This window comes from Balaenoptera acutorostrata, chromosome 16 (assembly GCF_949987535.1).
Source record: "Balaenoptera acutorostrata chromosome 16, mBalAcu1.1, whole genome shotgun sequence".
Taxonomy (NCBI): domain Eukaryota; kingdom Metazoa; phylum Chordata; class Mammalia; order Artiodactyla; family Balaenopteridae; genus Balaenoptera; species Balaenoptera acutorostrata.
The window spans coordinates 61,746,921-61,768,231 of record NC_080079.1 but is presented as its reverse complement, the minus strand read 5'-3'; the positions used below and the strand labels follow the sequence as shown (position 1 = coordinate 61,768,231).

General features: G+C 38.4%; 1 protein-coding gene across 20 annotated transcripts in view; it reads right to left on the bottom strand.

The window, feature by feature from the left end:
* Nucleotides 1–21,311, bottom strand: part of USP54 (ubiquitin specific peptidase 54) — a 148,722-nt gene that overhangs the window by 75,103 nt on the left and 52,308 nt on the right. For 5 of the 20 annotated variants that reach the window (XM_057530555.1, XM_057530551.1, XM_057530556.1 and 2 more), the window contains exon 1: nucleotides 17,381–17,501. The exons of 6 other annotated variants lie outside the window; for them this stretch is intronic. The gene's annotated coding sequence lies outside the window, so the exon portion shown is untranslated. Of the gene's footprint in view, nucleotides 1–2,958; nucleotides 3,082–17,380; nucleotides 17,574–21,311 lie in introns of those variants that run through there. 9 more of the 20 variants (XR_009005607.1, XR_009005606.1, XM_057530557.1 and 6 more) reach the window with 8 other exon arrangements.

Sequence of the window (21,311 nt, the reverse complement as noted above, 5' to 3'; positions counted from 1 at the left end):
CAAACAATATAATCCATCTACTAAAGATACATGAGAAAATAAAGAGTTCTACCGACATGGCTCTAACAAACTATTTTTAAAAAGAAAAAGAACTTCTTAGGCAATACCACAGTATTTTGGGGGGTAAAAGAGCATAATGTCTGCAACCTACTCTGAAACGGTTCAGGAAAAAAAAAAATTTGTGTGTATGCGTGTATACTTATGTATATATGGAGAGAGAAGGAGAGAGAAAATAGTAAAGCAAATATAGCAAAATGTTAACAATAAATAAATCTGGCTCAAGGGTATATGAAAATTCTTTGTTCCATTTCTTGCAACTTGTTTGTAAGTTTTAAATTATTTTTTTAAGTTGAAAAGGAATTGATATCTGCAAATAATAGAAGAATTTAAAATTATGTAAGAATTAACTTGTACTGTATGTAGTATTAGTAACTCAATGCAAAATCATGACTAAAATCATTAAGCTGGTAGATAATAACCATGCCAGATGATATTGGCAATCCCAAACTAAAAATAAAAGAAAGAAAAAGAAAAATATAAAAATGTATAGATATGAGGACAAATTAAAAGGAAATAAAGCTTGAATCCTATTTCTATGACAAGGAGAGGTCGAAACAGTGTAAGTTCAAGTTGTTGTCAGGAATAAGTGATGTAGAGTAATTGTGATATTATTAAGAGGACTAGGACTAGACTTGGAGTTGGAAAAACATGGGTTCAAATTCTACATTTTTACTACTTTATGTAATCCCAAATAACTTAGGTGTCCTGAACTTTGTTCTCTGGGTCTATGGAACGGTGGCACAATACCTATTTCACACAGTGACTGAGATTTAATGTGATAGGTATGTGAAAGCAAGTTTTCAAAACAAAGAATTAATAATGAGTTCACTGAATGAGTGAATTGCTGAGCCTAAAAATTGAAAAGTAAATTTCTGTTTGGGGACCTCAGGATACTAGAATGTTGTAAGCCAACAGGAATAAGTCTTCTAATTATATAAAAACAACAATAGGCCTCACATAGAACAAGGTACATGTCAGTATGATTTAGCTATGTGCTTGAAGAAACATTTGAATTTTACAATTATTTAAAAAATACAAGTTTAACATAAAAAGGTAAACAACTGAGTCTATTACAAGGAATAGGGTAACATTTTAGAAGGTCTACAAACACTGACCATGTTCAACTGATCAATGATTCAAATGGAAAAGCCATGAAGAGTATCTCAGTTTCTAATGAAGGAACAGTAGCCCCATCACTAGTGATTAAAGTCAAAAGTAACACAAACAACAGGAAGTCAAACTGTACAACACTGACATATCCCAACAGTTTCCAGAAAATTTGCCCACATTTCTGGTTCTGTTATCCTATATAGCAGTTTACTTATAATTTACTGAAGAAGCTATACTTGCACTGATAAATCAACAGGCAATTACCTCAATTCCTTGGTACACTCCACATGTCAATAATTACAAACTATATCCATAGTATCTTCTCGCTTATTATGAGGATATCAATGTCTGGCATATAGTAACTGCTATATAAGTTATTGTTATTGTTATTATTACCATTCAAACATTCCCTTCTCATGAGCTCTTTTCCCTTTAAAGATAACCACATAGATATCCTATATTCTTTAAAAAACCAGAACAGCAAAGACCACCTTGAACTTATTAAATCCTTACGCCTACTGTCCTAAATTTTTTTCAACCTTTCACTGCTAAACATCTCTGTGAAATAATTTACAACTGCTGCTTCTCCTTGCTCATCATTAATCTCTTCACAACATGGTACTGTTCCTTTATTCCACCACCACAATTTTACTTCATGGAACATTTGCTTTCTAAAGAAATCTCCTAATTTCAAAACCCACTGGCTTTTTCCATATGCCTCATTCTTCTTAACTTTTCTGCAGCACCTAACATTGGCTGCCTGATGTAACACAATCGTGAATTCATAGGGTGAATTAATAAGAAAATAAAAGAATGACAAAAATGAGAGAATGACAAATGAACACGGGTTCTCCTACTGCTCTGACAGTCCATTTTCTCTCTCTTTTGTTGCTTTCTTAAAAGTAAGCATTCTGGGACTTTCCTGGTGGTGCAGTGGTTAAGAATCCACCTGCCAATGCAGGGGACATGGGTTCAAGCCCTGGTCTGGGAAGATCCTACATGCCGCGGAGCAACTAAGCCCGTGAGCCACAACTACTGAGGCTGTGCTCTAGAGCCCGTGAGCCACAACTACTGAGCCCACGTGCCGCAACTACTGAAGCCTGCATGCCTAGAGCCCTTGCTCTGTGACAAGAGAAGCCACTGCAATGAGAAGGCCGTGCACTGCAACAAAGAGTAGCCCCTGCTCGCCACAACTAGAGAAAGCCTGCGTGCACCAATGAAACCCAACACAGCCAAAAAAAAAAAAAAAAAAAAACTAAACATTACCTAAAGTTAAAATTAGACCTTCTTGCTCTTGTCTAGAGTACTTCCCATTAGTGTTCTCATCCCCTTTTCCATCAGAACTTCAACCATAACTTCTGGTTTGATAAATCACAAATCTTATGAACTCTGAAACCAAATTACCAACTATGTGCACATTGTCCCACTTTCAAAACAAGTTTAACATGTCCAAATCTGAAGTCACCACCTTCCCCCAAAAAATAGTCCCTCCTCTTTATCCCCCATTTTTAAAATTAATTAATTTATTTATTTATTTATTTTACTAATGGCATTGAGGCAGGAGATTGATGGGCCCCAGGCTGGGCAGCTGGAGTTGTCCCCTGTGGACCGATACTCCAAAATAACAGGCATGAGAGAAGAGCTGAGCACTGCCCAGATAAAAGATAGAGACAACATATTTCTCTTTCTTGAGGTCAAGAAGACCTTCCTGACTATACATGCACAGAAAGGCTCTTTGGAGGTCAAAAGGGAGGGGGCGTCACCTCATAGTAAGAGATGTCAACCTACCTTAGGTCGCTTCACTAGAATCCATCTTGGCTAAGAGATGTGTGCACACACATGGGAGGACCCTGACATATACCAAATACGGACTCAAAACCAGGCAAAGCAAGATGATTGGCCAAAGGAAACCTGGAAGAAATGGCCAATATAAGTGATTCAAACTACCATGAGGGGGGCTTCCCTCATGGTACAGTAGTTTAGAATCCGCCTGCCAATGCAGGGGACACGAGTTCGAGCTCTGGTCCAGGAAGATCCCACGTGCCATGGCGCAACTAAGCCCGTGCACCACAACTACTGAGCCTGCGCTCTAGAGCCCGCGAACCACTACTGAAGCCCATGCACCACAACTACTGAAACCCATGTGCCGTAGAGCCCGTGCTCCGCAACAAGAGAAGCCACCGCAATGAGAAGCCCACGCACCACAACGAAGAGTAGCCCCCGCTTGCCGCAAGTAGAGAAAGCCCACGTGCAGCAAGGAAGACCCAACGCAGCCAAAAATAAATAAATAAATAACTACCACAAGGGCACAACTCTCTCTGAGCCTGCCTGTGTGTCTATCCACACGTACTCTTTTTCTTCCTAATAAACACTTTACTTGTTTCACTACTTTCCGTCTCTATGTGGAAATTCATTTCTACACGGCTGACAGGCCATGGCCTTGTGACTGGCCACTGGTCCATGGTGGTCCAGTGGTTAGGATTTGGCGCTCTCACTGCCACGGCCTGACTTCAATCTCTGGGCGGAAATCAAAATCCTGCTTCAAGCCCCTGCAGGCGAGGCCGCCCGAGATCAGCATCTCCAATTACCCAGGTTCAAAACCTCAGTAGCCTCTGACTCCTTCCTATCCTTCTCCCCCTTCCCCATCCACATCATAAAGGCTTTTCAATTCTCCCTTCAAAATCTCTTACATTGATCCTTCTTTTTCACTCCCAGTGTCATCACCTAGTTTACACCACAATTACCTCCCGTTTAGACTATTACAATACAAAAGTCTTTCTGGCCTCCTGTCTCTTGCTATTCCAATTCATTTATATAATTAGTTTTTTTAAACTAATATTTCTCTTTAACATACCTCATTACTTATTTGTGATTTCACACAAAAAAGTGGAAAGCTTGAATCATTCCTTAGCAGTAGAACAATGTCAGCTGTTCAGCCAAAAGAGGTTTTCAGTAGGATCACTCCTACCTTTTCAGGTCCCCAAAAAAGCAAAGATGTCTACTCTTACTACCCCTATTCAATATCATACTGGAGGTCCTAGCCTGTATAATAAGGCAAGAAAAAGAAGTTTAAAAAACATATAGATTACAATGGAAGAAAAAACCATCTTTACAGACAATGATGTTACACTTGAAAATCCCAAGAAATCTACCCAAAAAACTTTAAGAACTAATAAGTGAAGTCAGTAAGATCACAGAATACAAAGTCAATATTTTTTTTAAAAATCATTTGTGTTCCTATATACTAGCAATGAACATTGGAAACCAAAATTCTTTTAAAGTACTACTTAAAATAATACCATAAAATATAAAATACTTAGATATAAATGTAACTATATATATATATGATCTGTATCCTGAAAACTACAAAACTGAAGTAAGTGGATAGGCATGCCATGTTTGTAAACTGGACATCTCAGTTTTGTTAAGGTGTCAATTCACTCCAAACTGATCCATAGATTCAATGCAATTTTAAATCAAAATCCCAGCAAGATTTCTTTTTGTAGAAATTGACTAGCTGATTCTAAAAGTTATATGGAGGCAAAGGAATTAATTTTTCTTTAATATTTATTTATTTATTTGGCTGCACAGGGTCTTAGTTGCAGCACATGGGATGTTCGTTGCAGCACGCAGGATCTTTAGTTGCAGCATGCGGGATCTTTTAGTTGCGGCATGCAGGATCTTTAGTTGTGGCATGCGGGATCTTTTTAATAAGCATGCGAACTCTTAGTTAGTTGCGGCATGGGGGATCCAGTTCCCTGACCAGGGATCGAAACCAGGCCCCCTACATTGGAAGTGCGGAGTCTTAGCCACTGGACCACCAGGTAAATCCCGAGGCAAAGGAATTATAATAGCCAAAAGAATTGTGAAACAGAAGAAAAAAGTTGGAACACTCAGTGGTCAACACCATGTGGTATTGGTGAAAAGACAAATACATACATCACTAGAACAAAATAGAGAGCCCAGAAACAGGCCTACACAAATACTGTCAACCGATTTTCAATAAACGTGCAAAGGCAACCCAATGGAGAAAGGATAGTATTTTCAATAAATGATGTTGGAACAATTGGACACACATATTCAAAAAACTGAACCTTGACCCATACCTTACATCTTATACAAAAACAACTCCAAATGGATTATAGCCCTAAATGGAAAACCTAAAACTACAAAAATTCTAGAAGACAGATGAAAATTTTGTGACCTCTGGTTAAGCAAAGATTCCTAAGGTACAACAACAAAAGCACAACCCATAAAAGAAAAAAAGAATTATAGAATTGGACTTCATCATAATTAAGAGGTGCTGTTCTTTGAAAGACACTGTTAAGAGAATGAAAAGACAACCCAAGGATGAAAAGAAAATATTTTCAAATCACATACTGGATAAATGACTTGTATCCAAAATATACATAGAATCCTCTAAACTTAATAAGAAAAAATATAGAATTTTCTTAAGTGGACAAAAGATTTGAATAGATACTTCACTAAAGAAAATACACAGGGCTTCCCTGGTGGCACAGTGGTTGAGAATCCGCCTGCCAACGCAGGGGACACAGGTTCATGCCCTAGTCCGGGAAGATACCACATGCCGTGGAGCAACTAAGCCTGTGCGCCACAACTACTGACCCCACGAGCCACAACTACTGAAGCCCACACGCCAAGAGCCCATGCTACACAAGAGAGCCACCCCAATGAGAAGGCCACACATCGCAACAAAGAGTAGCCCCCGCTCGCTGCAACTAGAGAAAGCCCGCGAGCAGCAACAAAGACCTAACACAGCCAAAAATAAATAAATAAAATAAATAAATTTAAAAAAAAAATACACAGATAGCTAATAAACATATAAAAAGATATTCAATTTTATTAGTCTTTAGGGAAATGGAATTAAAACCACACTACATGCCTACTAAAATAGCTAAAAACAAAAACAAAAATATGTAAAACCTGACAATAACAAAGGTTAATGAGGAAGTATCAGAGCGACTGGAAGTCTCCTAAATTGCTGATAGAAATGCAAAATGACACTGTTGGCAATTATATATAATGTTAAATATACTTTTACCATCTGACCTAGCAATCCTATTCCTAGGTATTTTACCCAAAAGAAATGAAAGCTTATGCCACATAAAAACCTTTACACAAGTGTTTATAGTGGCTTTACACATAATCACCAAAAACTGGAAACAACCCAAATGTTCTTCAACTAGTAAATGGTACATACATAAAACTCAACAATAAAAAGGAAAGAATACTGACATACACAAAAATATGGATGAATTTCAAATGTACTATGATGAGATTCAAAAGGCTATATACTATATGATTTCATTTTTATGACATCTTGGAAAAGTCAAAATTAAAATTCAAAAGTCAAAATTGACCAGTGTTTCCAGAAGTTGTGGGTGACAGTAGGGGTTGATTGCAAAGGGGCAGTACCAGGGTGATGAAACTGTTACATATCTTGATTGTGCTGGTAGTTACACTACCTCTATGCATTTAGCAAAACTCAGAACTCTATACCAAAAAGATTGTGGTATTTTAACATAAATTTTGGTAATTTTATATAGACTACCAAAGATTCTAAAAAACACTTTTTAAAGCATATTTTAAAGTGTCAATTAAAAAAACAAAAACAACTACTGAAGCCTGTGCGCCTAGAGCGTGTGCGTAGCCCCCGCTCGCTGCAACTAGAGAAAACCCGTGCACAGTAACAAAAACCCAATGCAGCCAAAAATAAATAAATAAAATAAATAAATTTATAAAAAGAAAACAAAAAACCTTCTCCCCAAACAAAGAGTTTTCCCATTTCTGTGATCTTATTAATAGTTTTACCTACTTGGGATGCTCAGTATCCTACTTCCCCTCTATAGGTAACCCAGTCTCTTTGTAAAAACCTTTGTAAAACACTCCTTGACTACGCCAAGCCTGAAGGGATCTCCCCCATTTCTGAATTCCTATATAAATTTTCTATAATTTTAAGGGAAATTAATGTTTCTATCAGACCATTGTTTCTAGGGTCCTTCCCCTCTCCCTGTTCCCCTCCATCCCATCTGAGAATAGAGAATGGATGGAGGTCAGAAGCCAATTGTGTTATATACAAATACCTGTTATTGTGTTATATACAAATACCTGTTATTGTGGGATACATTACATAGGAGTTCACTATAGTTTATTTGTCATATAATCTATCTTTCTATTTATAAATTGTGATTCTAACTAAAAAGCATGATTCTAAACATATATGTGTGTGTATATATGTATGTATGCATACATATATACATATACATAAACTTTCCATAATTACTTCATCTTATAAAGCAAGATATTCTAATATTAATGTGACTCAGTTAAAACTTCAGGCTTTCCTCACTGTCAATATAAACTTTTTTTTTTTTAAGTTTATTTATTTATTTTTGGCTGTGTTGGGTCTTCGTTTCTGTGTGAGGGCTTTCTCTAGTTGCGGCAAGCAGGGGCCACTCTTCATCACGGTGCACGGGCCTCTCACTATCGCGGCCTCTCTTGTTGTGGAGCACAGGCTCCAGACGCGCAGGCTCAGTAGTTGTGGCTCACGGGCCCAGTTGCTCCGCAGCATGTGGGATCTTCCCACACCAGGGCTCGAACCCGTGTCCCCTGCATTGGCAGGCAGATTCTCAACCACTGCGCCACCAGGGAAGCCCAATATAAACATTTTAAGGGACATCACACAGCTTTGGGCAGATGAGATCCTAGTGAGGTAGTTCTGTATAAATGCATCTGAGTCATATCCTTAGATACTTAGTTTAAAAAAACAAACAAACAAAAAACCGAAAGCTAAACAAACTTGGTGAGCATTACATTATTTGTTTAGTGGCACATACTAGAAAGGCAACAGAAAAGACCAATGAAACTAAAAGCTGGGTTTTTGAAAATATAAATAAAATTGACAAATCTTTAACTAGACTAAGAAAAAAGAGAGAGAAGGTTCATATAAATAATATCAGAAATTAAAAAGGAGAAATTACAACTGATAACAGAGAAATACTAAGGATCATAAGAAACTACTGTGGACAATTATACACCAACAAACTGAATAATCTAGAAGAAATAAATTAAAATATAGAAATATACAACCTACCAAGTCTGAATCATGAAGAAATAAAAAATGTGAACATAAATACTTATATTTATTTAATCTTTAATCTACTTTATACTTATTTAATCATCATTATGACCTAGCTCCTGGGATTTACTAAGTCAAAACAGTCTGCATTACCTTGTTGTCTCTAACATCAGGTAAACTTCTAGGAAGCTTAGAAGCCAAAATTGGGAAAGAAGAATGTCATCTTATCACCTATTACCTATTTCTTTATGTAGCAGAGTTACTAAATTGTATGTCCCACATTGTTCCCAATCTGAACACACTAACTTCCTATGAGCAGGCTAAAAAACCTTTGCCATGTGTGAAATGATGGAAAACAGTGGGTCCCAACCTTTTTGCAGACCCCCACATCCAGAGGCAAGCTTAAGAAGAAACCATGAATTATGACAGGAAATAATATCAGTAAAAGCAATTCCTTGGGAAGGGAGAGGCACCATATGTGCAGCCAACACTGAAAGGCAAGGGCGAGGTGGGGTAGAATTAAGAAAAAAAAAAAAAAAAAAAGAAGAACCCATGAAGATTAAGCTTCAGGGCCCCTCTCTTGCACAGGCCCTCAGGCCCAATATCTACTTTTCTTTTTTTAAAAAAATGTTTCCCTTAAAGTGGGCCCCCTGAATTATGTAAGCTCCAGGTCCCACAGACTCTGAATCATATTACAGAAACTGAGCTTTTATAGTATATGTTACTTGAGAAAATATATGATTCAAAAATCTACTTTAAATTCGGTAATACTAATAAATTTGTATTTTACTAATCAAAGCCATCTAATACATTATGCGTTATATAAATTTTGTTAGCACTAAATAGATCCAAATTGTACTCTTTGGTTTATATTTGAATTTTTCATTCTTGGGCTGACTGTAATAATTCAACTAGGGATCCACACACAGTTGACAGAGTAGAAATGGCAGGGCTAAATTTAAAAGATCATGGCTCAAGACTGCCAGTATTAGAGGTGCAGCTCTAGAAAATAAAGACCTCTAGAAAAAAACATTTCTCTATATTAATGAAATACAGAGAATGATTACTTCACAACGAGTATACACAATGCATCATAATGTGCTGCCATTTTTCTCAGGCCAAAGTATTAAACCAGGCTATAGACGTAGCTGCCCTAATTATCTACCACTATATTCCTCACCAACAAACTCAGTTTCTCTTAGCCTCTGTGTCTGAAAAAACCCTAAGTAGTCATTCAAATGTTTGCGAAATGAAACTGGCTTATCTGTAAAGAGAGATGAGGCCTGGAAGGACACTGGGCCACAGGAAGAGCCTGTCACCCTAAGAGACAGTCGGGTAAAGGAGGTTCAGAGATCTATAGCTTATTAGCATTGGAGACTTCTTTATGAATAGGATATGAGTGTAACTGAGACCAATACTGACTAGAATGGATTTATTCCTGCAGAACCTGAAGGTCCTTTGATGAAACCAGGAGTAAGGTGCAGGTATCTTAGAAAGGGATAGCTCCCTTAAGGGAATTCATTTCATAATCATTAAATGAAGTTCAATGCGGTCTCTAAGTAATACTACTAATTCTATACGTAGAGAATTCCATGACGTTCATGCAAATGATAGTATCAAAGTATCTCCACCAAGACATTTATTAACCACAAAGGGAAAGATAGTAACTTTACTGTAGAGAAACCAGGCAGAAACCCCCTTAACCAAGTGATCAAGTCAAACATCACGAGCAATAATACATATTGACATCATGAATCCCATGGTAATAATGCACTGAGAACACATTTCTTGACATTCTTGCCTAAACCATATAATCTCAGTTCAATCATGAGGAAAAAAAAAATCAGACAAATCCAAATTGAGGAATATTTGACAAAATAACTGACTAATACCCTCAAAAAATGTCAAAGTTATAAAAGACAAAGAAAGACTGAGAAACTTTTACAGAACCTAGGAGACTAAGGAGGAAAAAAGCCTAAAATGCAATGTGAGATCCTAGATAGGATCCTCAATAAAGAACAATGGTGAAGAAACTTGAAGTTTGACGGTCTTTACTTAACAGTATTGAACCAATGCTAATTTCCTGGTTCTGATCATTATACTATGCTTATATAAGATGATAACATTAGAGGAAGCTGGGTTAGGGCTATATAAAAACTGTACTATTTTTGCAACTTTTCTGTAAGTCCAAAATTGGTTCAAATAAAAAATTTTTTAAATGTGCAAATAATTCACTGAGGGAAATGAAAGCTTGGGCCCAATGCAGAATAGAGGCAATTGGAGGATTAATATCTATACTTATATAGGTAGGTGGACTAATAGTTTGTGATCATGGGAAATTTAGAGTCCAATGAAGGCTTGTGTGAAATGTCTGGGGTTATCATGTTTAACATCACAGTTTAGCAGTTAACGGGTTATTAGTTCAGAAACCTGTTTCTCAGAGCTTGATTTACCTAGAATGAACTATTAGAAAAGTTTTTAAATCTACAAGATCAAGGATAAGTAAATGTAAAATAACGGGGGTCTTGTTAGGGTGATGAATTTTTTTTCCTCTTTTCTCTATTTTCTAAATTATCTATAATTCATAGATGAATTATCTTTAACTTATAGTTTCCTTACTTAAAGTAAAACTAAAATTGGAATTTAAACTCATTTTCCCTAAAAGCAGAATGAAAGGACTCTGGACCAGAGGTAACCAACCATTGAGACGCCTAATATTCTAACGATATGAAAGCTGTTTAATAATTGGTAACTACTTCCTATTTAGAAACAGGGGGTCAGATGTGGATTTCTACTTCCTTTCATTCTATTTTCATTGCTGCTGCTGCTAAGGTCCAGATCCTCTCCCCTCTGGACTACTGGGCCACATTCTGACTCATTGACAGGTCTCCATTCCTAAATATGTGACTACCAGAGGACTCCTAAAATACCATGACACTCCCCTTTTCAATGGCTTCCAGAGATGGGTATTCTTTTGGCTACAGAAAAATGGTATTTTTATAATTCACAAGGGGAGAAATTAATGGATGGCGTTTTCACAAGTTTCCCTCCCATAATTTTTTCTTGTCCACTTATTCCACTGCTTACAGGGCAAAAACATGAACAAAAAAACAAAAAAACAAAACAAAAAAAAAAACATGAACAAACAGTAAACTTAAAACAACAACAACAACAAAGCAGGGACAAACAGTTTTTGAGGGGCAGGAACCCGCTGTGTCCCCCTTTGCCTGGCAAAGCAATAAAGCTATTCTTTTCTACAAAAAAAAAAAAAAAAACCCAAAGCAGTCAACAGGACCTATTTTGACAGTTTTTTTTTCTTATTGACTCATGTTCATGATTGCGCTTTCTTTTTTTTTAAATTAATTTATTTATTTTTGGCTGTGTTGGATCTTTGTTGCTGCGTGGGGGCTTTCTCTAGTTGCGGCGAGCAGGGGCTACTCTTCATTGCGGTGCTCAGGCTTCTCATTGCAGTGGCTTCTCTTGTTGCGGAGCATGGGCTCTAGGCGCACGGGCTTCAGTAGCTGTGCATGTGGGCTCAGTAGTTGTAACGCACGGGCTTAGTTTCTCCACAGGATGAGGGATCTTCCCGGACCAGGGCTCAAACCCATGTCTCCTGCGTTGGCAGGTGGATTCTTAACCATTGAGCCACCAGGGAAGTCCGTGATTGTGCCTTTTTTTTCATTTATTTATTTATGGCTGTGTTGGGTCTTCGTTTCTGTGCGAGGGCTTTCTCTAGTTGTGGCAAGCGGGGGCCACTCTTCATCACGGTGCACGGGCCTCTCACTATCGCGGCCTCTCTTGTTGCGGAGCACAGGCTCCAGACGCGCAGGCTCAGTAGTTGTGGCTCACGGGCCCAGTTGCTCCGCGGCATGTGGGATCTTCCCAGACCAGGGCTCGAACCCGTGTTCCCTGCATTGGCAGGCAGATTCTCAACCACTGCGCCACCAGGGAAGCCCGATTGTGCTTTTTTTATTGCATATTTTTACATTTGCATAGTCTGCTAGTAAAATTAACTAATTTATAAGATTGAATTAAATATGTCTGGCACCTACACAAAGCTTAAGAATCATTAGACCTTACCACCATTTTCCAGCTACATCTTCTACTCACTCATTTATTCATCAGACATTTCACTAAGCACCTATTAAGTGCCCCTCACTCATCCTCCACTCCAAGATAAGCATTCCCATCTTCCCCCATATTACAGTTATTTGTGTACATGGAGTACCTCACATATTCCTTAAGGGTATCTTTTTATTCCACACAGAAGTTGAATATAATAGGCACTGAATCACTGAAAGTTTAATTTAAAGAGAAAACTTCTTGTTTGAAGGGATAAGTACCTAGAACAGCCAATTCCAACATTCTGATAAACTCTGACTCTCCTTAAATAAAAGTCCTCCAAATCTCCATACCTAGCTTGAGATATCGCAGATGGTTTTTTCTAATGAAGACTGTATCAACTCAATCAATAATTGCTCTCATTCAAGCTTAAAAATAAAAAGAGATAGCATCTACAACCATAAAAAAGGCCACGTTATTTGTTGATTTATGGGCTGGTTATCACAAACTCCCCAGTGAATACAGTTACTCAACTCAAACAATTTCCTGAGGGTTGAACTTTGGCAGCTTCAAATTATTACATCATGTACAACAAGAAAAATTGTATGCTGATAAAGGACAGAAAGTCTTACATTTTTTCTTTTTGTAAGAGCTTAGAAAACTGCCATTTACAATAAATTTGTCCAAAAGCAGCTGGAAAAAAAAAAGAAAAAAAACCCAAGAAGACATGTTTCACTTTGCTATTAAGTGACAAATTTAATGACTAAGAAATGACATTTGGGGACTTCCCTGGTGGTCCAGTGAGTAAGACTCCGTGCTCCCAATGCAGGGGGGTCCAGTTCAATCCCTGGTGGGGGAACTAGATCCCGCATGCATGCCACAACTAAGAAGTCCGCATGCCACAACTAAGAGCCCACATGCTGCAATCAAGAGTCCACATGCCATAATTAAGAAGTCCACATGCTGCAACTAAGACCTGGCACAGCCAAAAATAAATAAATAAATAAATTTTAAAAATAAGTAAAAAGAGATGACATTTGCAGGCTACTTAGCGCCTCCTTATAAAGATCCAGAGCTATATAGATAATTTACTGACTTCTAAGGGAGGCAGCATGATAGTAGAAAGAACACAGTGGTTAAAAGTGCAGCCTTTGCAGGGCCAACCACATTATATAACCTCAGGAAACACCATGATCATAGTGGAGATCCAGGAGGTACCATTCCCAGGGAACACAATGTGAATTATAAAACTTAGGGACCGGGCCTCCCTGGTGGCGCAGTGGTTAAGAATCCGCCTGCCAAGGTAGGGGAAATGGGTTCGAGCTCTGGTCTGGGAAAATCCCACATGCCGTGCAGCAATTAAGCCCATGTGCCACAACTACTTAGACTCCGCTCTAGAGCCCACGAGCCACAACTACTGAGCCTGTGAGCCACAACTACTGAAGTCCACGGGCCTAGAGCCCGCGCTCTGCAACAAGAGAAGCGACCACAATGAGAAGCCCGCACACCACAACGAAGAAGAGTAGCCCCTGCTCGCCACAACTAGAGAAAGCCCACGCCCAGCAACAAAGACACAACATAGCCAAAAATAAATAAATAAAATAAATAAATTTTTTAAATTAATAAATAAAAATAAAACTTAGGGACCTAGAGTTCGCATGGTAGAACAGGTTTGGACTCTACCACCTAACAACTGTGTTATCTTGACCAACTTATTGAATCAATTATTGAAGTCTCAGGTACCTCATCAATAAAATGGAATTAAAAAAAATATATATGTCTCTCATACGACTCTTACGAGGGTTAAATGAAATAGTGTGTGTGTATACATACATATATGTGTATATATATGTTATATATATATATAAAATTAGCCCAGTATCTAGTAAATGAGGCATAAATGTTTTGATGATAATTATGAAGAAGCAGGATAAAATGAATCTAAATTCCAATCCTGCTCCATCACTTTCAGGTCATTTACTACATGTAATAAATGTGATTTATTGAGAGTATTGCAACAAAATTATAATACTTAGGGCCAGGTACAAAATAGGAGCTCCATAAATAGTAGCTATGATTATGATAACTGCATCCCCTATACCCATCCTCTCTCTTTCCTTCTCCCTTTCTCTCTTACACACACACACCCACACACACCCACCCACACACATACACACACACACACTTACTGTAAAAATTCTGAGATTAAACTATAATTGATAGCACAAACCAAAAGCCTATCAAAATGAGGGAAAATGTATTCTAAAAATAATGCATTTTCAATACAATTCACCTCGACTACTGTGGTAACTTCCAAACTATTCTCCCCCTTCTAATCCTATCTATAAAATAGTGCCAAAAGCAATCTCTGATCAATTACTATTTAGCTCAAAAAACTTCAGTGACAAAATACTTACACTTAAAACACAAAAAAATGAGTTGTTCTATGTATACAGCCAGCATTTTGCTCAATAAGAAATATGTATATTTATTGAAGAAAACTTGCATATAAGTGGACCCATGCAGTTCCAGTCCCTGTTGTTCAAGGGTTATCTGTATTACCCTTCCCCCAGCCCCATCTTCCCAGTATTTCCTAATACTAGTAATCCACTCCACTCAGCAAACCTGTTTGAAGAAGCCATCCTGCTGGCAATTTATAGTAATAACGACTAATAACAGTCACACCCTATTAGGAAGGAGTAGTCATTTATATTTAATTCATTTCCCAAAAGATTTTCTAAATACTGTCCCCCACCAATTGGGATTTAATCTCTCCCTCCCAGGAACACTTTGTTAATCAGTTCTTAACCAACACATGAGTACTTTATTAGAATAAAAAGCAGAAAGTTACATTGCCTTACACTCAGCAGATGTTCAATACTTGTTAAATAAAAGAATAAATGAAGAACTAAGTTTTTTGAAATACATTTTTCAATTTAGAGATAACTCAGTTATAAGTATAACCAGTCATCTCTATTTCTTCCCTGAATCTACTGCCTAAATCATATCATACCTAAATCATACCTTCTGTTTCCCAAAGGTCTATGGAAGAAAGATACTCTACCTAATAGCCAGTAGGACAAACACAACATTCTTCCTCAAACATACTGCTAATAGCACCAAACTAGTAACTGTGGTAGATAAAGGGGAAAAAGTCAATAGTGAATACATTAGGCCCCAGGATAGCAAAATGATAACTATGAGTTCCATAAAGTTGCCTTATATTATCCTCTAGTTCAGTAACTTAGAACTAGAGAGTTTTTTCCTAATTTTTTAAACCCTAAGATTTTTTTAACTTAAATGCTCGATTGCAACCATGCAGTATTTATTAATCATTATAAACATACCATTTAAAAAAAAAAGTTTACAATTTAAAAAACTAAAAAATTAAAAAAAAAATAAACATACCACTACCCAAATTATTTCAGCACAAACAATAATGAAAGCATGATGGCTCTTTCAAAAGCCACTGACTGCACTGGCTTGACTCATTTCTGCTGGGAGAACACTGGCACTGAATGGCACAAGCAACTCCAGTGTGAGAGACCAAGCACATGACTGGGAAGGTGACAGAGGATACCAAGGAAAGAAAGGCGTATATCAAGAACCCCTCCTCTCTGGGGGCAGGAGTGGAGGGATGGGCAGGGATCCACTGAAATCTACTCTAAAAGCCTTCCAATACTCAAACAAAAACATGCTGCCAGACTCCTGGTTTTGAGCCAGTTCGATTCCCACCTCTACTTCTGACAACTGAGAGACCTTAAGCAAAGTACTTACCCTCCAGCTCTTTCAGCTGTAAAATTATAATAACAGTAGCCACCACTTAGTGAACACCAACTCTATGCTAGGCACCAGACACATGGTACGTCCTTTAGTTCTCAAAATTAATCTACCAAGTAGGGATTATTTCCCTCATTTTCCAGAAAAGAAAAACCCATGTTCTACCTATGCATGACTGTTTCCCAAAGGGATAATACTACCTATCTGACAAGGTCATACTGGGAATTAGAAGTAAATGCAAAGCACTTAGCATAGAAACTAGCACTTGCCACATGGTAGTAGAGCTCAGGAATTCATTATTATACAAGTGCACCTATCAATTAGGAAGGTTGAACTGCAATGAAATACCACAAACTGCAATGAACCGCAATGAAATACCACAAACAAGTTTTCCCTCGCATCATCTACCATAAAAATAACTTTTAATTAGCAGTACTTCTGAAGAACCCAAGGCTTACAACTTTATAACTGCTTGAAATACCAGAATATCATCCATTCAATGTCAACACATACATACACACACACACACACACACACACACACACACACACACAGTTTCTTAGTTGAGGATCAAAACGTATAATCCAAGGAAATAGAAAGCCCATTATGAAAGTGATATTTGACTTAAGCTGAACACCAAATATTAAATATTTTACTTTCAAAAGGATTATAGATCTCACATCTCAAGAGAGAAGGTGCTAATGAACAAATCTAACTTCCCAAAAGTAATTCCCAGAACCATCTGTTATCCTCAAGTACTCAGCAAACCATTTCCCAGAATTGACAATATATTGCCAAAATCTTAGTGAATTTTGCCAACATTTGCTGAGAAGAAAAAAGAATCATTCCAATTCTGGAAATAAATGCTACTTTCCAGCTTAGCCACAAAATAAGACCTCTTCTTCATTATTTCTTTTATCAGTATGTTAATACTGAAAATAAGTATAAAGAAATCACAAATAACCTTCTATCTGAAGGAAATTTAAAATACTAAACCCACAACCCTTGCCTTTAATCCTATGAGCTCAAGAAAATCTATGAGAATGGGTTTTTAAACCAATAATAAAAATCAAATTTCCAAAGCCTTAATAATTGAATAAGAGGAGGGAAGAACAGAAACAGTCAGCACTAAAGAAGCCTTCTGAAAGTTAGGAAGTTAACCTCACTTTCAAGGTTTACACTTTGCCTGTTAAAAGCAACACTTCACAAAGACTGACCAGTTCCCTACATCCCTCCACCCACCCAGTTTTACCATAAGCACGTACTTACCAGAGAGCACACTCACACCTCCAGCAAAAGGCCACCAGCAATCACAAGGGCATTTGTGGGACCAGTGATACAGGAACGGGGAGGGGCAAGGGAAGAGCTAGAGTTCTGGGGAGGGAAGGGTACAGAGGGAGGAGACAACTGAAGCTAGCAACAATGGGAAACTGTGAATTTAAACCACAAAGGCTTCCCACAGAACAGAGTAACAGGGAAAGGGCAATTCTTTTTATCACCTACCAGGAACTCAGCACTGACAATTCATGATAAAGCTAAAAACATGGAGCTTCCAACGAAACACAAAGTAAACTTAAGAAACTAACTAAAAGTAATTTGAAAGGACATATCACAAACTTCATAGAGGCTTAAGAAAAACATTTAGGAGTCTGTTTCCTCCCGGGGCATTCCTGATGACAGAGGTCAGCACTATAACAATAAGGTTTGCGGAGTGGCAGCTGCTTTCAAATGGAGGGCCAGCACTAAAAAAGTCCTTTGCACTAAGTCAAAAGATGTCGTTGTTCGAATTCTTAATTCATAATTCCAAGACTGTCTAGACTTAAATTGAATTAAATCATTTTAAGAGGCAAAACTCTTCCAACTACCTTAAACAAGACACACTCTTAAAGAAAATTACTGTGTAAACTGAGATGTTGGATTCAGGAATCAATTTTTAAAAGCTTGGACTCTCAAAGATTCCCAACCTGAAAGGCGAGGACAGTGAAAACTCTCCCTCCTTCTCTCAGGGAAGAGGCCAAATTATATCACCAAGAACAAACAGCAGGCAGAGTCCTACCCCCAAACATGTGATCATTCCACCCAGAACTCACATTTGCAGGCAGGGCACAAAGGCCCCAGAGGACCAACGCACACCCTTCTATGTACTACTCCCTGTTATAAAACAGCTTTATTGAAAGGAGTTGTTTTTACAAGCATACTGATGAAAAAACTCATCAGCAGAATCCTTGCCGAATAGGAAGTTCTGTTGTATTTCTATAGGTTGAGAGAAAATGTATGGGTTGATTTTTTTAAAGATTTAATTAAGATTTATTGGTAAAATTAAACAAAAGCAGGCACTACCCAAAACTAATTAAGCTCTTACATTTTAACAATATACTAGTCTAAAGTAGTCCTTTCACAACAAGGGAAGTGCCCAAATTAAAAAAAAAAAAGAAAGAAAGAAAGAAAGAAAAAGAAACTATTGCTTTTCTTTTGCTAACCCTTAGCATTCTAATTCAGGTCTCCTAGTGCCTGGTGGGGGGGTGGAGATGTTAGTGTCATTTCAAAATGTGAAACACAGGATTTCTATGATCAGTGCTAAATACAAAAAAAGAGTGTACAAATATCAAGGGCAAGCTCTCCAATCAAGTCCTTAAGAGATGGTTATATATTCCTTGTGGAACTAATCAAATAAAACTAAGAATACTGGGGCAGAGTTACAGAGCTTCAACCCTGGTTACAATGCAACTAGATAACGTGACTTCTCATCTCAGCCAGGTAAGGGAGGTGATCCACAGGGAAATCTCACCCTAATGAACTGTAATCTCTTTTGAAGCCCCTCAGAAAATACTTCATGCAAAACTCTCCTACATACTCACATTCTGCCTTGTGTAAGTTATTTTTGGACATTTCTTATTTCCTTTTCAAGACTGCATAGGAGATTCTGTCTCATATAAAGAGAACCCTGTGTCAACCACTAGGCATCTCAACCCAAAATAAATTGAGTAACTACAGCTTTGTGCTAGATGAGTGCCAAATTGCTTGTAGGAGTGTTTTTGTGGGCATGATTGCTAGGTCAAGATGTTGCAAGAAGGGGGACCACTTCCAGGGCTCGAGAGTGGGCTCTTGTCTAACACTCGGAAACGAATCCGAGGAGACACACATACTGACAAAAGCAAAAGATTTTACTGGGAAGAGGTGCCCGAGCAGAGAGCAACAGGATAAGGGAACCTAGGAGAACTCCTTTGCCCCATGGTTCACAGTCTCAGGTTTTATGGTAAGGGTATCAGTTTCCAGGTGGCCAATCATCTTGCTTGGCCCATATTCGGTCTGACTCACGGTCCTTCCTGGTGGCACAGGCATGTCTCAGCTAAGATAGATTTCATTGTGAAGGTTTATGGGAGGTTGCCAGGACACACTGTCTCCTCCCTCCTCCTCTGGCCCCTCCCAAATTTTTCCAGGTTAGTTTTACAAGACATACTATGGGCTGGCGTGTCCTCCCTCCTTTCAGCTCCTCCCAAATTATCCCGGTTAGTTTTCCACGGCAGAACCATGTTCTTCTTCAGGACCTCCTATTGTGAGACAACTCAGGCAAGCAGTTATCATCCTGCCTAGCCAAGGTGAGGAGTTTCAGTCAAGGGTTCCCAAACAAAGAGGAAGACTAACATATATGGGTTTAGATGTCATTTTTAAATGTTCAGGGATCCTGAAGTTGGATGACACTGGTTACAACAGTGAAGCTGAGCAGGAGCCTGCAGAGCCTTCCCAGGTACAAAAGCCACTCCGTGTCTCAGTTTCTTGGTTGTAGAAAAAAGGCTTTAGTCTCCTAGGCCTTCCCTGAGTTCCAAAGAGCAGCCTCATGCAATCAATGATTAGATTAGTCACAGGACTCCTGGTTCTCCTGATGGGATACTGATAACAATCTGATGCATATCTTCGAGCTGTTCTACAGAAACTAAGACCCCCGCCCTCCCAGGTAGAGAATGGTGACTACATCTAACCACAAGTACTAGACACCAGACTAGCTGGAACCAGTAGATTGATGACTGAGATTCCAGGAACATCACCCTGTTACCTCACCATCAACCAATCAGAAGAATGTCCATGAGTTGATTAGGCACCCTGCAACCTTCACCCATAATGTTGCCTTTAAAAAACCCTTCCCTGGGACTTCCCTGGTGGTCCAGTGGTTAAGTCTCCCCCTTCCAATGCAGGGGGTGTGGGTTCGATCCCTGGTGAGGGAGCTAAGATGCCACATGCCTCATAGCCAAAAAACCAAAACATAAAATAGAAGCAATATTGTAAAAAGTTCAATAAAGACTTTAAAAATGGTCCACATCAAAAAAACTTTAAATAAATAAATAAAGCTTCCCTGAAAGCCACCGGGGAGTTCAGGTCTTTTAAGCACAAGCTGACTGTTCTCTTTGCTTGGCATCCTGCAGTAAATGCTGTGCTTTCCTTCACCACAACCTGGTATCAGCAGATTGGCTTTCCTAGGCTCCAAGCATGTGAACTCAAGTTCAGTTCAATAACAACAGTACTTTGTAAAACTGTGCTTCAACAAAACTTGTCCTATTTTTCAAGTACTTTGCAGGGAATGTTATACCATAAGAGTCCACCTTTGACTATACAGACAAAGACCTCTGAAAAAATATAAAAAATTTTAGCAGGGAGAAACTACTTCTAAGACTTGAATAAAACAATCAAGAGAAATCCTTGTGCGGGTGGGTGGGGTATGTTGGGGGGGGGGTGATATGGAAGAACACAGGCTGAAAACTCCCACTTGGTCACATCCACTATTCAGAGGGGTAGGGTACAGCAGAATGTTCAATTTAATAAGAGAATATTTTGCTTCTCTTAGAGCCATAAAAGAGAAACAGAATTTCTCTAAGAAAAACCAAGGTGACTCCCTCCTGGAGTAACCCCAAAAACCATTTTTGTTGGTTTTTATTTCTGAGATGCTAATGATAATGCTGATATTAGCAGCAAAGGAAGGAGTTGAGTGGCTCCAGAGTAGGAGCCAGATTGGAAAATAAAAGTGTCTTGATTCTAGCACTCTAGGGAGCAGTGAGGAAATTTGGAGACTCTTAAATAAACTATGGAGGATTGAGGTGGGGAGGGGCAGGGTAAAGACTGCTTTATATCAAGTGGAAGCCCATAGAACAGTAGCATTTGACTCCTGGCTATATGTTCACATGGGGGAAAAAAAGCTTAAACTGGA